This window comes from Taudactylus pleione, unplaced genomic scaffold, assembly GCF_031769625.1.
Source record: "Taudactylus pleione unplaced genomic scaffold, aTauple2 ptg001032l, whole genome shotgun sequence".
Lineage (NCBI taxonomy): Eukaryota > Metazoa > Chordata > Amphibia > Anura > Myobatrachidae > Taudactylus > Taudactylus pleione.
The window spans coordinates 7,282,663-7,300,283 of record NW_028285433.1 but is presented as its reverse complement, the minus strand read 5'-3'; the positions used below and the strand labels follow the sequence as shown (position 1 = coordinate 7,300,283).

The following is a 17,621-nucleotide window of genomic DNA, read 5'->3' as shown; positions in this document are numbered from 1 at the left end:
ATATTACTGGTGTAACAGCCTATATAACAGTACTATTACAAATGACTGTAATAATTTAACCTTTGTATTAAGTTGGTACTGTCCTTTCATTATCCGCATGGAACTATAATATATATTTAAGCTATTGCACATCAGTGCACGGATTCTAATTATTCATGCATTGGAGAACAATTCAAACATATTATTTTTATTTTTTACCTTTTGGGTTTTTTTTCTCCCCAGATTCTTATTAAATAAGACTAATGTGATACCCTCTGATATATTATTTATATACGGTCTGAACTTCAGTATAGCTAATCAGTGTCTTGGATACATGCATTTAGTTGCAATGTTTTAATTTGTTTCAATTATGATTCATTGTATAGATGTTCTTATTGTCATTAGATATTACTACACTTTTTAATATGTATTAAATAATTTGATTTATCCAATTGTGCTCTCTTCTGTTGCAATTCTCAGGAAACTTCTTATGAAAATCTCAAACAAGCTGTGGAGCATGGACTTCAGACACTTTGATCCATGCTCGTTCTTCAGGTCCTTACCGCTTCCATTTAATGAGATACTGCAGATGATTCAATCGGTGTCGAGAGTCAAGGATCTTCTCGATTTCAAATTTGATTCCCAATTGAGCCTGAACTTGAGGTGTCTTGGGTGAAGAACGCTGGACGTGATTAAGGATTAATGGTCATAGAATAGAAATTGAAATGTGTTGGAAATCTTCAACTGAGGAGGTAGCTTCAATTTATACAACACCAGATTGATAATTTTAAGAATACGATATGGTCCAATGAAGCATAGATCATATTCCATGCTTGAAATCTTCAGTCGAATGTTCTTAATTGACAGCCACACCCTATATCCAATCTTCAGAAGAGGAACAGCAAGACATTTTCATTCCAAAAATTCTTTTGTAATTCCTAGAAGTTTTTTTCAAGTTTGAATGAATAATTTTCCATGTATTAGACAATTATTCCACAAGATTAGTGACAGCAGGTACTTCCATGGTAGGTAAATATGGAACACCCGAATATCTTCCACATACTGCAAAAAATGGAGTAGAATTCAAAGAAGAGTGGTACCTAAAATTGTGGGCAAACTCTTCCCATGGCAATAAATCAACCCAGTCATCTTGAGAAGAAGAAACGAAAAGTCTAAGAAATGTTTCCAATTTTTGATCCACCCTCTCAGTTTGGCCAGTGAAAGGTGGAGGAAAACTTTAGTTTAAATCCACAAGAGGCACATAAATCCCTCCAGAATTTGGCCACAAATTGCACACCTCAATCCAACACTATCTCCTTGGGTAGTCGATGAAGACAGAAGATGTCATGAATAAAAATTTTGGCCAACTGTGGAGCAGAAGAAAGTCCCACCAAGGGGATAAAATGGGCCATTTTTGAAAATCGGCCCACTACCACTAAGATAGTATTATGTCCCTTGGTGAGTGGTAATTCAGAGATAAAATCCATCAACAGATGAGTCCAAGCAACATCAGGAATAGCCAAAGGACACAAAGGGCCAATAACATTGTTGCATGTGGAGTTATGTTGAGCACACTTGGCACAGGAAACAATAAAATTCTGAACATCTTCCTTCGTAGTGGCCACCAGTAGGAGCACTGTAAAAACTTAAAAGTTTTGAGGATGTCTGAGTAACCAGCAAACAAGGAGGCATGAACCCAGGTTAATAAGTTCTTATGCAACTGAGGTGCTACAAAGATCTTGCCACGAGGAGGAGGCAGAGGAGGAGGAAGCAACTGGGTGTGAGCAAAGGTAAGAGGATCCAGAATAGGACAAACTAGAGGTTCTTCTTCTTCTTCCTGTGGAGGCAGGAAGGACCGGCAGAGTGCATCAAAATTTTTATTTTGAATGTCAGGATGAAATTGGACTTTAAAATCAAACCTGGAAAAAAAAGAGACCAGCAAGCTTGTCTGGCTTTCAAACGATGAGCTGTCTTGAGAACAAGAAGATTCTTATGATAAGTGATTCTAGTAATAGGGAATTTAGGGGGTCATTCAGACCCGCTCATGAGCGCAGGATGCTTGCAAGCGGTTTGATGTTACCCAATGCGCATGCGCACGACGGAGTGAGCTCCGTCATGCGCATACGCGAGACCCGGACAGCGACAGCCAAGCTGTCGCTCCGGGTCTGGCACCAAAGGGGGTGTGCTGTCGATGGTGAGTGACAGCATGCCCCCTTTGGTGGGTGTGCCGGGGGCGTGGCTGCCAGACGGAGGCATTCCCATGGTCTGGCCCCACTGACATCACTAGTGATATCATCTGATAGAGCCAAAATCACTCCAGGGCTTGCGGTCACCGAGACCCTACCGCAGGGTCTCGTCGAAAGCCTGATGGTCGCGATGGTCTTGACCATCGTGACCATCTTTTTGGCCGCTCGCATATGCTGTGGGTGGTCACCCACAGCTATGCGAGCGGCCAGGAGGCCGCTTCATTTTTAGGTAGGAGGGCACTGATTCAGAGCGAGCGCTCTGGTCAGAGCATCTGGCTCTGAATCAGGCCCTGAGCACCTTCCAAAAGGTGTCTCCATTCCTCTAGTACCAATCTCATAACCAACAATTCTTGATACCCTTTGGCATAGTTCTTCACAGTCGGGGAAAATTTTTTAAAAAAGAAACCACAAGGATGATTCTTTCCATCTTCAGCTACTTGAGACAGAACAGCTCCCATTCCTACTGAAGAGGTATCGACTTCTAACATGAAGGGTTTTTCAAGTTGTGGTTGACAAAAAATTGGAGCTGTGGAAAAAGCTGTTTTGAGGGCTTAGAAGGCAGCCACCACTGCCAAAGGCCAATGAGATGGGTTAGCACCCTTCTTAGTGAGAGCCATGATGGGGGCAACAATTGTAGAAAAGTTTGCAATGAATCTTCTATAATAATTAGAAAAGCCAAGAAACAGTTGGATGACTTTCAAGGAGTGTGTTTGGGGCCAAAAATGGCACAGAGGTCTGTTCAAAAAGGCATTCAGAGATTTTCCCGTATAGATGATGACTTCGAAGTTGTGACAAAACCTCTCTGACATGAAGGCAATGGGATTGCAGGTTCTCTGAAAAAAATTAAAAGTTGTCCAGATAGTCTACAACAAATGTGTAAAGGACATCTAGGAAGATTTAATTGACTTAACTAAAAAACTGCTGGCACATTACACAAGCCAAAAGGCATCACTCATAATGGCCATATTAAAAGCGGTTTTCCACTCGTCCCATTTTTTCTACAGATTAAATTGTAGGCTCCATGGAGATTCATTTTAGTGAAAATGGACACTCCATGAACCTTGTCAAAAAGCTCTGAGATGAGTGGCAAAGGGTATCTACTTTTCATGGTGATTTGATTCAGCCCATGGTAGCCTATGCAGGGTCTGAGACTTCCATCTTTCTTCTCAACAAAGAAAAATCCGGCCCCAGTAGGAGAAGAAGATGGTCTTATAAAACCCTTGGCTAGGTTTTATTTTATATGATCAGACATACAGTATCAGCTGTTTTGGAACTAAAAGAGGGTTGATACAGCCATGAGGTGGCGTCTTCCCAGGGATAAGATTGATGCCACAATCCCAAGGGTGATCGTGAGGCAATTTGTCCACAGCTTGTTCACAAAAAACGTCAGCAAAATCTTGATAAGGTTTTGGCAAATGCGAATCTGGTTTAGAAATGTATTGATCAGACGTAGAAAGCTTTGAGGAAGATTCAGTAGAGACTTGTTGGGTTTGTACTGGAACAACATGAGGAAGGCACTGGTGAAACAATTGGATCCCCAAGCCAGGACATGCATGGTGGACCAGTCCAGCATGGGGTTGTGGATTTTCTGCCAAGGCAGACCTAAAACTAGAGTTAGAAGACTTTTAGGTAGAACCAGGAATTCTAACTCCTCATGATGTAGGCATCCTACCTGAAGTGAAACAGGTAGAGTAACTGACAATATAATGTCTCCAAAGAGGATATTGCCTTCTACCCCAGAAAGAACCAACTTGCTTGGAAGATGAAGAACTGGAATTCCTAGTTCATGTGTCAGAGATTCTAAAACAAAATTCCCGCCAGCTCCAAAGACCACCAAGGCTTTTAATGTTTTTTGTTCAAGTCTTGGAATGAGTAGACACTGGTAGAAGGCTAAGTACACACTCTGTGGCTTCAGACGCAGAACTGGCACAGGAAAATGGTATGATTAGATGGTACTTGGTTAACGTGCTAAGTAAATGCACTGTGGCTTCAGATGCAGAACTGGCACAGGAGAATGGTATGATGAGATGGTACTTGGATAACATACTAAGTACACGCACTATGGCATCAGATGCAGAACTGGCACAGGAGATGACTCTAGGAGATTGTACTCAGTAGACATACTGAGTTAACAAACCATGGATAAACACTAGAAACAAGTCACTAGAAGAAACTGAGCTTGGGACCAGGAACACTGCAACAGCAAGTCTTCATTAGAAGTAACAGCATTGTACAGGCGACTTCCTGTTGTCCAGAGGCTGGTTAAATAACCTAAGGTAGCAGTCCATTGGAGGATAGTGTCAGCTGAAAGCAACCAATGCTTTCATTGGGTAAAGGGCTAATCAGGATATAGACTGTCAAGCCTGCATCCATGATCCATGATGGTAACCGCAGAAACCATATCACAGAACGAGCACATGGATTTCCTAGCAGACCCCAGGTATAATCCTTAGTGCGTCAACTGCCGCTGCGCCTGGTGCCTGACTGCTCGGGAGGTCAGGGGAAGCGGGCGCTGAGGTAACGACTGATCCTAGGATGAATGCAAAATAAGAGTAGACCATGGCTGATGAGAGCACTGGGAGTTGAAACTGCTCTGCCAGGCTCTCGGGTCAGACCAGCTTATCAGGCCATCGGCCCCTCTGGCATTTACCAGAAGTGCCAGATGGCCAGTCTGCCCTGGATTAAATTAAATCTGATTAAGTTTAAGGCTACTGTATGTAAGAGTCCTGATTATTTGTGATTGGCTAGTAATGGAGATATGTTAAGGTACAATTACATGTTTTTAATCAGGTAATTAATGGTTGATTTTAGCCTATCAGGATTAGTCGGGTGTATTTTGTGGTAAAAGGTATAATATAATAATTTTGGTTTGAATAAGCTTTTTTTGTTTGGAAAATAAAGCCATCTCTTTATTTGTTTGTATGCCTTGTGCTTAACAACAATTTTTTCATTCAGGTGAAGTGCAGCAACGCAGGAAAGTGCTGCAAATCAGTGACCATGTGTAGAGCAAGAAGTTGTTGTGATGCCCAAGTAAGGGGAGGTAAGTCCTTCACAATGCAGGTTGTGTATCATGGGGGGGATGGGGGATCATCAGATCAATAGCCCCCCTTAACACTTTCCTCCTGCCTACAGTTGTTGGCTCTAGCAGCACAGCATGGGTTTGCAGCACTTCATGGAAGGAAGAGAGCAGGGACTGATGCTGCTCAGTGGCAGCAGCCTCCCACCCCAGCCCAGCACATGATGCCCAGCTCTTACTGTCTATGAAATCTTCATCTTCAGCTCTCATAACTTTCTTGTTATCACTAAAACCAGGTTGTCCTCCACTGACACTGCTTCCCTAGCTGCTGTCTCCTATAGGGGCCTCTCCTTTACCCACTCCACTAGCCATGATGACTGGCAGAGTGGGAATCCTCTTTTCCCCCTCTTATCCCCCAGTTGCACCTTTCATATCATCCCCCCTGAGCCCTCTTTCCTTTTCCTCCTTTGAAGTCCACCTTTGAAGTCCACTCTATCTGTTTCTTCTACTCCCTCCAAATCTGTGGCTTAGTAATCTACTCTCCTTCTGTTACCACTTCCCAATTTCTTGACTACTTTTCCACCTGGCATCCCTACTACCTCTCATTTGACCTCTCCTCCATCCTAGGAAACTTTAGCATCCCCATTGACATCCCCACTGACCCAGCTTTCCCCAATTTTTTGCCCTCTTCTCCTTTTTTGTCCTTTCTTAGTGGACATCCTCCCCCACCCACTGTCTCAGCCACTCCCTTGACCTTATCTTCTCCCATCTGGGCACTCTCTCTGACTTTTCCAACTCTCCCTTCACACTTTTTAACCACCATCTCCTTTTCATCATTCTTTTCTCATTTCCCGCACCCTTCCACATGCCCAAATCAACCTTCAGCAGATGCAATCTCAACACTCATGACTCATCTATTTTCTCCTATTTGCTTGATACTCTCCTCTCCCCTCTATCCTTGCTGACTTGCCCCAACCAGATGGCCTCCTTCTACAACCTAACCCTCATGTCTGCTCTGAACTCTGCAGGGCCTATCTCACCTCTTCTGTGCCACTTCACTGCTCCAAGACCCAACCTTGGCACACCAAATTTATCCAGTTGTTTAAAAAAAGCAACATCACTGGAGGAACTCTCATTCCTTGCAGTTGACATGGCCTCCTTTTTCACTTCTAAAACGAGGCCATCCATCATGTAATCTCCACCTCCCATGACTCTTCTGTTGCCTTTACCACTTTCCCCTCGCTCTAGTCACCTACCCTTTTGCTTCTTCTGCCTTACCAGAGGGAGATAAAGTGCATTCCCTTATTTTATCCTCTTTCACTCAACCTGTCCCCTGGATTCCATCTTCTCTTGCTTCCTTCATTCTCTCTCCCCCACTCCCAACTTGACCAACTCTTCATTATATCCCTCTCCACCAGCATCTTTCCTTTATCCTTCAAACTCACGCTTGTCTTACCAATTCTAAAAAATAACAACCTTGTCCCCTCCTCACTCTCTAATTACCTCCCCATTTATCTTCTCCCTTTTGCCTCTAAAGTTCGTGATTGGCTTGTCTACAACTGTCTCCACTGCTACCTCTCTGTTAAATTAACCTCTCCAATCTGGCCTCTGAACCCCTTGACTTCAATAGAAGTGCCCTGACCAAAATCACCAATGATCTTCTCTCGGTCAAATCAGGGACCGTTTATTGCTCCTCATCCTCCTGCACCTCTATGCAGCCAGAGTTGTAGTGCTATTTGTCAATTGTCTACTGTATTGTACTGTTTTATCCTGTACTGTCTTGTTGTTTTACCCTCAGTAAAGCACTGTAAACCACATATGGTGCCCTATAAATACAGTTTATTATTAATAATATTAATAATAGTGCTAGAGCTAACAGTTGTAGGCACTAGGGGTGTGCACCGGCCACTTTTCGTGTTTTGTGTTTTGGTTTTGGATCTGGATCTTTCTTCGTGTTTTGGATCTGGATTGGTTTTGCCAAAACCACCCTTCCGTGTTTTGGGTTCTGGGTTTTGTGTTTTGGATCTGTATTTTTTTTAAAAAAAGCATAAAAACAGCTAAAATGACAGAATTTGTGGGTTTTTATGCTCCTATTCAATTATTAACCTCAATAACCTTCATTTCCACTCATTTCCAGTCTATTCTGAACACTTAACACCTCACAATATTGTTTTTATGGCCAAAAGGTTGCACCGAGGTAGCTGGATGACTATGCTAAGCGACACGAGTGGGCGGCACAAACACGTGGCCCATCTAGGAGTGACACTGCAGTGGCAGACAGGATGGCAGTTTGAAAAACTAGGCCCCAAACAGTACATACTGCAAAGAAAAAAAAAAGGTGCAAGATGGAATTGTCCTTGGGCCCTCCCACCCACCCTTATGTTGTATAAATAGGACATGCACACTTTAACAAACCAATTATTTCAGCGCCAGGGTCTGCCACATGACTGTGGCTGAAATGATTGGTTCGTTTGGGCCCCCACAAAACAAGCTGGCAATTAATGTGTCCCTGCACAAACTGGCTCTACGGAGGCAAGATGTCGTCCTCATCCTCCTCATCCACCGATTCCTTGGATAAAACAGGAAAAAGGGATTTAGGTGTCCCTGGACTGCTTACGGTCTTAGCTAAAGTTTCTGAACTTGACAGTAACTTTTTATGAACGCGCTGCAGGTGCCGTATAAGGGAGAATGTTCCTAGGTGGTTAACGTCCCTACCCCTACTTATTTCACCTTTACATATGGTACATATGGCAATACAGTTGTTGTCCGGATTTGGATAGAAATATTGCCAGACCAAAGAGGTGGAATGTTTGGTCTTCTGCCCAGGCATGACCGTGATGGGCTTTTTCATCCCACGGACAACAACTGTCTCCCCCGGAGCCTGATTTAAACAAACCACATCACCATCAGAAACCTCCTCGCCAACTTCCTCCTCAGCTCCAGGTACACCAGTATCCTCATCCTGTTGTACTTCAACAGTGACATCTTCAATTTGCATATCAGCAAGTGGACTGTGGGTGCTCCTTTCAGCACTTGCAGGGGGCGTGCAAATGGTGGAAAGAGCCACCTCTCCCCATCCAGTGCTGGGAAGGTCAGGCATCGCAACCACCACCACACTTGGACTTTCCTTGGGGATTTGTGATATCTTCTTAGAATGCACAGTTCTTCGCTGTGCTTTTGCCAGCTTAACTTGTTTGATTTTTTTAGCGGGAGGAGGGCTTCCATCGTCATGTGAAGCTGAACCACTAGTCATGAACATAGGGAAAGACCTTAGCCATTCCTTGCCACTCTGTGACATAAATGGCATATTGGCAAGTTTATGTTTCTCTTCAGATGATTTAAATGTTTTTTTTAAGGTCATTTTCCTGAACTTTGTCATTTGGGATTGTATGTGCCCTCTACTATGACATTGGACATCGGCCTTGGCAGACGACGTTGATGGCATGTTATCGTCTATATCATGACTAGTGGCAGCAGCTCAGCACTAGGAGGAAGTGGTTCTTGATCTTTCCCTATTTTATTTTTATCGGAGAAACTTTGGTCCTCCATTTATGTTATATTGATATATACAGTCAGGTCCATAAATATTGGGACATTGACAGAATTTTAAGATTTTGGCCTCTATTCACCACCACAATGGTTTTGAAATGAAACAAACAAGATGTGCTTTAACTGCAGACTTTCAGATTTAATTTGAGGGTAATTACATCCAAATCAGGTGAATGGTGTAGGAATTACAACAGTTTCAATATGTGCCTCCCACTTTTTAAGGGACCAAAAGTAATGGGACTATCAACTCAAAAGCTATTTCATGGACAGGTGTGAGCTATTCCCTCATTATTTCATTATCAATTAAGCAGGTAAAAGGTCTAGAGTTGATTCTAGGTGTGACATTTGCATTTGGAATCAGTTGCTATCAACTCTCAATATGAGATCCAAAGAGCTGTCACTATCAGTAAAGCAAGCCATCATTAGGCTGAAAAATCTAAACAAACCCATCAGAGAGATAGCAGAAACATTAGGTGTGGCCAAATCAACTGTTTGGAACATTCTTAAAAAGAAAGAACGCACCGGAGAGCTCAGCAACACCAAAAGACCCGGAAGACCACGGAAAACAACTGTGGTGGATGACAAAAGAATTATTTCCCTGGTGAAGAAAAACCCTTTCACAACAGTTGGCCAAATCAAGAACACTCTCCAGGAGGTAGATGTATATGTGTCAAAGTCAACAATCAAGAGAAGACTTCACAAGAGTGAATATAGAGGGTTCACTACAAGATGCAAACCATTGGTGAGCCACAAAAACAGGAAGACCAGATTAGAGTTTGCCAAACAACATCTAAAAAAGCCATTACAGTTCTGGAACAACATCCTATGGACAGATGAGACAAAGATCAACTTGTACTAGAGTGATGGGAAGAGAAGAGAAGGAAAGGAACTGCTCATGATCCAAAACATACCACCTAATCAGTGAAGCATGGTGGTGGTAGTGTCATGGCGTGGGCATGTATGGCTGCCAATGGAACTGGTTCCCTTGTATTTATTGATGATGTGAATGCTGACAAAAGCAGCAGAATGAATTCTGAAGTGTTTTGGGCAATATTATATGCTCATATTCAGTCAAATACTTCAGAACTCATTGGACGACGCTTCACAGTGCAGATGGACAATGACCCGAAGCATACTGCAAAAGCAAACAAAGAGTTTTTTAAGGCTAAAAAGTGGAATGTTATGCAATGGCCAAGTCAATCCCCTGACCTGAATCCGATTGAGCATGCATTTCACTTGATGAAGACAAAACTGAAGGGAAAATGCCCCAAGAACAAGCAGGAACTGAAGACATTTGCAGTAGAGGCCTGGCAGAGCATCACCAGGGATGAAACCCAGCGTCTGCTGATGTCTATGCGTTCCAGACTTCAGGCTGTAATTGCCTGCAAAGGATTTGCAACAAAGTATTAAAAAGTGAAAGATAGATTTAGGATTGTTTAGTTTGTCCCATTACTTTTGGCCCCTTAAAAAGCAGGAGGCACATATAGAAACCGTTGTAATTTCTACACCGTTCACCTGATTTGGATGTAATTACCCTCAAATTAAATCTGAAAGTCTGCAGTTAAATCACATCTTGTTTATTTCATTTCAAAGCCATTGTGGTGGTGAATAGAGGCTAAAATATGAAAATTCTGTCAATGTCCCAATATTTATGGACCTGACTGTACGTGCGGCTAAGGCGCACACACACACAGAAAATAATTTTTTATTTTTGTTGGAGACTAGTGCACTTTGTGGGTTACACCACCCTTTAAGAAATGAGCCAGCCGGCCCTTTACTTATGGGACACAGGCGCACGCTTAGCGCTGCTCCTTTGTTGATGCACATGCAGCCACAGTGCACACAATTCACAAACACAGAATTTTTTTTTTTATTTTGTTTGGAGTGCCCTTTGTGGGTTACAGCACCCTTTATTGGACAAGCCAGCTGGCCTTTTACTTAAGGGACACAGACGCACGCTTGGCGCTGCTCCTTCGTTGATGCACGTGCAGCCACAGTGCACACAATTCACAAACACAGAAAAATATATTTTTTTATTTTGTTTGGAGTGCCCTTTGGAGGTTACAGCACCCTTTAACGGACAAGCCAGCAGGCCTTTTACTTATGGGACACGGGCGCACGCTTGGCGCTGCTCCTTCGTTGATGCACGTGCAGCCACAGTGCACACAATTCACAAACACAGAAAAATATATATTTTTATTTTGTTTGGAGTGCCCTTTGGGGGATACAGCACCCTTTAGCGGTCAATCCATCTGGCCCTTTATTTATGGGACACAGGCGCACGCTTGCCACTACTTTGTTGATGCACGTGCGGCTACTGCGCACACAATTCACAAACAAAAAAATATATTTTTATTTTGTTTGGAGTGTACTTTGGGGGTTACAGCACCCTTTAGTGGTCAATCCAGCCGGCCCTTTATTTATGGGACACAGGCGCACGCTTGGCACTACTTTGTTGATGCACGTGCGGCTACTGCGCACACAATTCACAAACACAGAGAATATTTTTTTATTTTGTTTGGAGTGTACATTGGGGGTTACAGCACCCTTTAACGGACAAGCCAGCCGGCCCTTTACTTATGACACAGGCACACGCTTGGCACTACTTTGTTGATACACGTGCGGCTACTGCGCACACAATTCACAAACACAGAAAATATTTTTTTATTTTGTTTGGAGTGTACTTTGGGGGTTACAGCACCCTTTAATGGACAAGCCAGCCGGCCCTTTACTTATGACACAGGCGCACGCTTGGCACTACTTTGTTGATGCACGTGCGGTTACTGCGCACACAATTCACAAACAAAAAAATATATTTTTTATTTTGTTTGGAGTGCCCTTTGGGGGTTACAGCACCCTTTAATGGACAAGCCAACTGGCCTTTTACTTATGGGATACAGGTGCACGCTTGGCACTACTTTGTTGATGCATGTGCGGCTACTGCGCACACAATTCACAAACAGAAAATATTTTTTTATTTTGTTTGGAGTGTACTTTGGGGGTTACAGCACCCTTTAGTGGTCAATCCATCTGGCCCTTTATTTATGGGACACAGGCGTACGCCTGGCACTACTTTGTTGATGCACGTGCGGCTACAGCGCACACAATTCACAAACAAAGAAAATATTTTTTTATTTTGTTTGGAGTTTTCTTTGGGGGTTACAGCACCCTTTAGTGGTCAATCCAGCCGGCCCTTTATTTATGGGACACAGGCGCACGCTTGGCACTACTTTGTTGATGCACGTGCGGCTACTGCGCACACAATTCACAAACACAGAAAATATTTTTTTATTTTGTTTGGAGTGTACTTTTGGGGTTACAGCACCCTTTAACGGACAATCTAGCAGGCCCTTTACTTATGACACAGGCGCACGCTTGGCACTACTTTGTTGATGAACGTGCGGTTACTGCGCACACAATTCACAAACAAAAAAAAATATTTTTTATTTTGTTTGGAGTGCCCTTTGGGGGTTACAGCACCCTTTAATGGACAAGCCAACTGGCCTTTTACTTATGGGACACAGGTGCACGCTTGACACTACTTTGTTGATGCACGTGCGGCTACTGCGCACACAATTCACAAACACAAAAAAATATATTTTTTTATTTTGTTTGGAGTGCCCTTTGGGGGTTACAGCACCCTTTAATGGACAAGCCAGCCGGCCTTTTACTTATGGGACACAGGCGCATGCTTGGCGATGCTCTTTTGTTGATGCACGTGCAGCCACAGTGCACACAATTCACAAACACAGAAAAAATATTATTTTTTTTTAGCACTTGGGGGGAGCAGCCCTGATGGACAGAGCACCCCCTGGACAACACTACAGCACCCCTTTAGGACTGGGACACTGCACAGGACTTTGGAGTGGACACAGCCCCTTTGGACAACTGACTGCACAACACAGTCCAGCCAGCCCCTATGGACTTTGAAGTAGTGGACACAGCCCCTATGGACAACAGCAGCACAGCACAACACAGCCAGCCCCTATGGACTTTGAAGTAGTGGACACAGCTCCTAAGGACAACAGCTGCACAGCGCAGCACAACACAGCACAACACTACTCTGCACTACACTACACTACACTACACAGCCCAGCCAGCCCTAACTCCCACCCTCCCTCTTCACTGTCCACAGCCAAGTGAGAAAATGGTGCCGATGCGGGTACCTTATATAGGATCCAAAACCCGCGAGACCCGGAAGGCGGGATGATGATGTTTTGCCTCGATTTCAGATCTGAGTCAGGCGGGAAAAGTCGAGCCTGACTCAGATCGGCCTCGGATCGGGGGGCTCAGGGGGGTTCGGATTTCAGAAATCCGAACCCGCTCACCCCTAGTAGGCACTAGTAAAGAAATTAAGTGTTACGGGGGAAGAGGGTGGGGGGTGATCGCCCATCCCTGAATCCACCACTTGATTGCATGTAAGGATGAGTCATCCATCATTTGTTTCAGATTTAATTGACTAGAGCTGAGTGCTGTAGCATCTTTTTGGCCACTCCTTTATAAACTCTAATTTGTTCATCAATTAATAAATGCTGTGGCCTTTCAATCAAAGCAATTGTGTATGTATTTATTTATTAGTTAGTGATAGTTTTAATTGTTTTTATTATTAAGGTTAATAACAGTAAAGTAATGGATGCCTTAATATGATTTGTAGGCCCCCTAATTCAATACTGCTGAACCCAATTTTTGCCCTTAGTTTACTTAATTATTTTTTCAAAATGTTGTTTATCTACTTATTAAATTGTACATTTGATTGGGATTGCTCCCAGTCTGTAGATCAAACAGAAGACAAAACAGAGAAGCCTATTTATTAAACCTAAAAATGCAGTCAATACTCAAAAATGTTCTGTTTTTGGAGGATACTTGATCTTCAAATATAATAATAAAATGATAACATACTGTGGCTCTGATATCTGTACCTTTCTCACTCAAGTTTAGAATGGATCCGTCATCATAAATTCCCGCTTGCATTAGCCCTTTTGGGCCGCAACCTGAAAGTAAATTGATCGTGTAAGTGGTCACTTTACTTTATAGACTGCGCAAGTATGGTGTCTTTTCAAATGGCATCTGGTGCATGATAAATTGTCTAGAAAACATGTTACAAATTGCTGCAATATGTAAAAATTAGTTATGTAACTTTTCAGGGCTTTTTCAGAAAAATGAATAAACAGGCCCCAAAAAGATTTGTAAAAATACTAACACAGCAAAAACTCAACAAACCCTTAGAGTAGCATAAGTGCTGCTCAAAGGTATAATTGACCATTTCAGATCATACCCCACACACTCCAGTAGCCCCCAACCTAATGAAAACTGATAAAATAGGTTTCCTGCTCTTCTTGACAAAAGAATTACCTATTCACATTGGTAATTGACATAGGGGATACAATTACTCTCCCCAATAGTATCCCTAAATGATTTCCCTTCCAAATAATGGCTCAATAAGTGATAAATCTATGTGTAAATTGTTTATCCTTTCTTGATCCTGTGATCCCTTTAAGAGTATTGTATTGCTGACTGTCAGTTTTGTAGACCTGCAGTGACTCTCTTGCATAAATGTAAAAACTATCTTAGAGCATTGCCTTGGAATCTGCAGGTTCAATGAGATTTATTGAATAGATTCTCACTGTCTTGGAATTTATAGGAGATTTCCAAATTTGATAAAGTTCTCCTGGCTCCCGGTATAGTAGGCAACTCTCCCACATGCCTTCCACTACCTTAGAAGTGGACGAGACAAGGACTGTGATGATGCAGTTCCCTTTGCTATACGTCATTGTGGCAAAACATTGGGCAGGTCCATGATGAAGCATTTCATAGCATCACACCCCACCCTTCCCACCTGGACCTCCCCTTGTATGGATCTCTTGGAGGCCTCCCATGAAATATGTGCAAGCATGATGTATTCTGTTTGAAATTGCTGAAGTTGCCTGTACCCTGTTCAGTAGAAGTACCTAGCACCTGCAAATTACCCTATATGTCTGCACCAGTAACTTGAAGCTTAGTACACTACTTTATTTAATTAACAGAAGCTTAGAACTCCTCTTTTCATGAATGCTACCTAAATCGCTGTGTTTAGGAGCAACTATCAAAATGGCCCTGCACTGTGTAAAGCTTGCATGGGGGTAATTCTTGTTATACTATTAAGGGACTATTGAGGTACTAGTGTAAGAACCTTTGAACCAGATGGATACAGAGGAGCTGGAAACTCTATAATATTTTCCTAAGCCCTCATTTCTAACTAGTGCAAGCTGTCATCATCATCATCATTGTTATATTATAGGCCACCACATATAGAACCGATTTAAGAATACAATTAAGCATACATGTCTATGTTAACAGATTTTAGCCCTGTGAGGCACAATAAGCATAGGAAGCATTGATTTGAGCTGAGGAAACATTTATTTTCCTCACTGGGAAAACCAGGAGAATCACTAATTTCTGTATTTTATTATTACAATAATTATTAATTTCCTATTACTGGAATCAACTCCATCTTGGCTAATTTGCTTCACATTCAATCAATTTACTGACCATACATTCTGATTTAATCCATCAGACTGGAATTATAATATATATATACAAATATTAAATTGTTTGATTCTTCTCTATTCAGAACCCAGTTCTTTCTGCCCACAATGAATAGAACAGTAAATAACATCCAAGGTTATTCTGTCTTCAATTCTTTTAACAGTGTAGATGATGGGCAGATCAAGTTTTATTAACATTAAAAACACCTTGATAGTACCCAAGAATACAAAAGAATGTATTGTTGTGATGTAATGCTTGTGACAACTGACATTTTCCTTTTGAATAATAATATTTCTGAAAGTTCACAAATTTTTTCATTATATGCCATTAAAAGGGTTCTAAAGACTTATAATAACTTTCAATAAGATGTTTTCTCCTTCGTCCCATTTATCATATTTTTTTCCATTATATGTGTCCTTGTGCTTTGACTATGTTGTAGTTTATAGGGGTACTTGGTGCTGTCTTATGGCATAGCAATAGTGAAACTGCGTATTCTGTGAATGTGCCTTTTGTAAACACATGGGCTTTGTGGAACATTCAAGGATGTTGATAGGACAATGTATAGTTCTGAATTTAAGAAATGCTGTAATTTGTGAGAGTAATGAAACTGTAAGAAAAAAATAAAAGAAATCAGTTTGAATTTCAAAAAAGAAAGTAAAGAACAAAGGTTAGCAGTATTCATTGGGGTTCACAAGCTGTACATATATTTGCAAGTTATATCACTGTTTAAGAAACTTCAACAAAGAAGCATTAGATTTTTGGGGGGAGATGAGAGCACTCATGATGAGGACAAAGCTGTCAGCAGATGCGTAGTTCAGAAACTATGGTAGTAGCAAACACAGTATATGAAGCAGGGATTGCAACAGATATCTTCATAAGCAGAAACATCTGCCTTTAAGAAAACAAATGATCTTCACGGGTATACACAGTGCTGCAGAGGAATACTCAATGGGCCTGATTCAGCAAGGATTGCAACTGCTAAAGTGTACACAGACAGTCTACTGTTTATAGTTATAATGGTTTATAGTGTCATACTACTACTACTACTGCTAATACTACTACTATTGCTACTACTACTACTACAAAAACTACTGCAGCTACTGCTACTACTACTATAACTACTACTACAACTAAAAATGCTTCTACTACTATTACAACTTTTACCACTGCTGCTACTACTACTACAAATATTACTGCTGCTACTGCTAATACTACTAAAAAAACTACAACTAATGCTAATACTGCTACTAATACTACTGAAACTGCTGCTACTACTACCACTACTACTACTGCTACTACTATTACTACTGCTACTACTACTGCTACATCTACTACTATTACTACTGCTGCTACTACTATTATTACTACTACTGCGACTACTACTACTGAAACTGCTACTGCTACTACTATTACTACTGCTACTACTACTACTACTACTACTGCTTCTACAACTACTAATGCTGCTACTACTGCTACTACTATTATAAATACTACTAAAACTGCTACTACTACTATTACTACTGCTACTACTAGAACTTCTACTACTACTACTATTACTACTACTACTGCTACATCTACTACTATTACTACTGCTGCTACTACTATTATTACTACTACTGCTACTACTACTACTGAAACTGCTACTGCTACTACTACTAATAGTACTACTAAAACTGCTGCTACTACTATTACTACTGCAACTACTGCTACTGCTACTACTACAATTACAACTACTAATGCTTCTACTACTACTAAAACTGCTACTACTACTAATAGTACTACTAAAACTGCTGCTACTACTATTACTACTGCAACTACTGCTACTGCTACTACTACAATTACAACTGCTACTACTACTATTAATACTACTATTTTTACTGCTACTAAGACTGCTACTTTTACAAATACTAATATTACTACTACTACTCTTTCTACTATTACTTCTACTACAACAACAGTAGCAGTAGTAGTAGCAGTAGTAATAGTAATTGTAGCAGTAGTAGTAGCAATAGTAGTTGCAGTAGCAGTAGTAATAGTAGTAGTTGTAGTAGTAGCAGTAGTAATAGTGGTGGTAGTAGTAGTAGTAGCAGTGGTGGTAGTAGTAGTAGCAGTTTTAGTAGTAATAGTAGTAGTAGCAGCAGTAATAGTAGTAGCAGTACTACTGATACTACTACTATTACTACTAAAACTGCTACTACTAGTACTACTATTACAACTACTACTAGTACTACTATTACTACTAAAATTGCTACAACTACTACTATTACTACTGCTACTACTACTGCAACTTCTACTACTACTACTAA

At 41.5% G+C, this 17,621-nt stretch overlaps 1 long non-coding RNA gene across 1 annotated transcript in view; it reads left to right on the top strand.

The window, feature by feature from the left end:
* LOC148454060 (uncharacterized) overlaps nucleotides 1-17,621 on the top strand; it is a 49,007-nt gene that overhangs the window by 8,009 nt on the left and 23,377 nt on the right. Inside the window, exon 2 of the long non-coding RNA XR_015874835.1 lies at nucleotides 5,181-5,265. This is a non-coding gene — a long non-coding RNA (uncharacterized LOC148454060). The remainder of the gene's footprint in view (nucleotides 1-5,180; nucleotides 5,266-17,621) is intronic.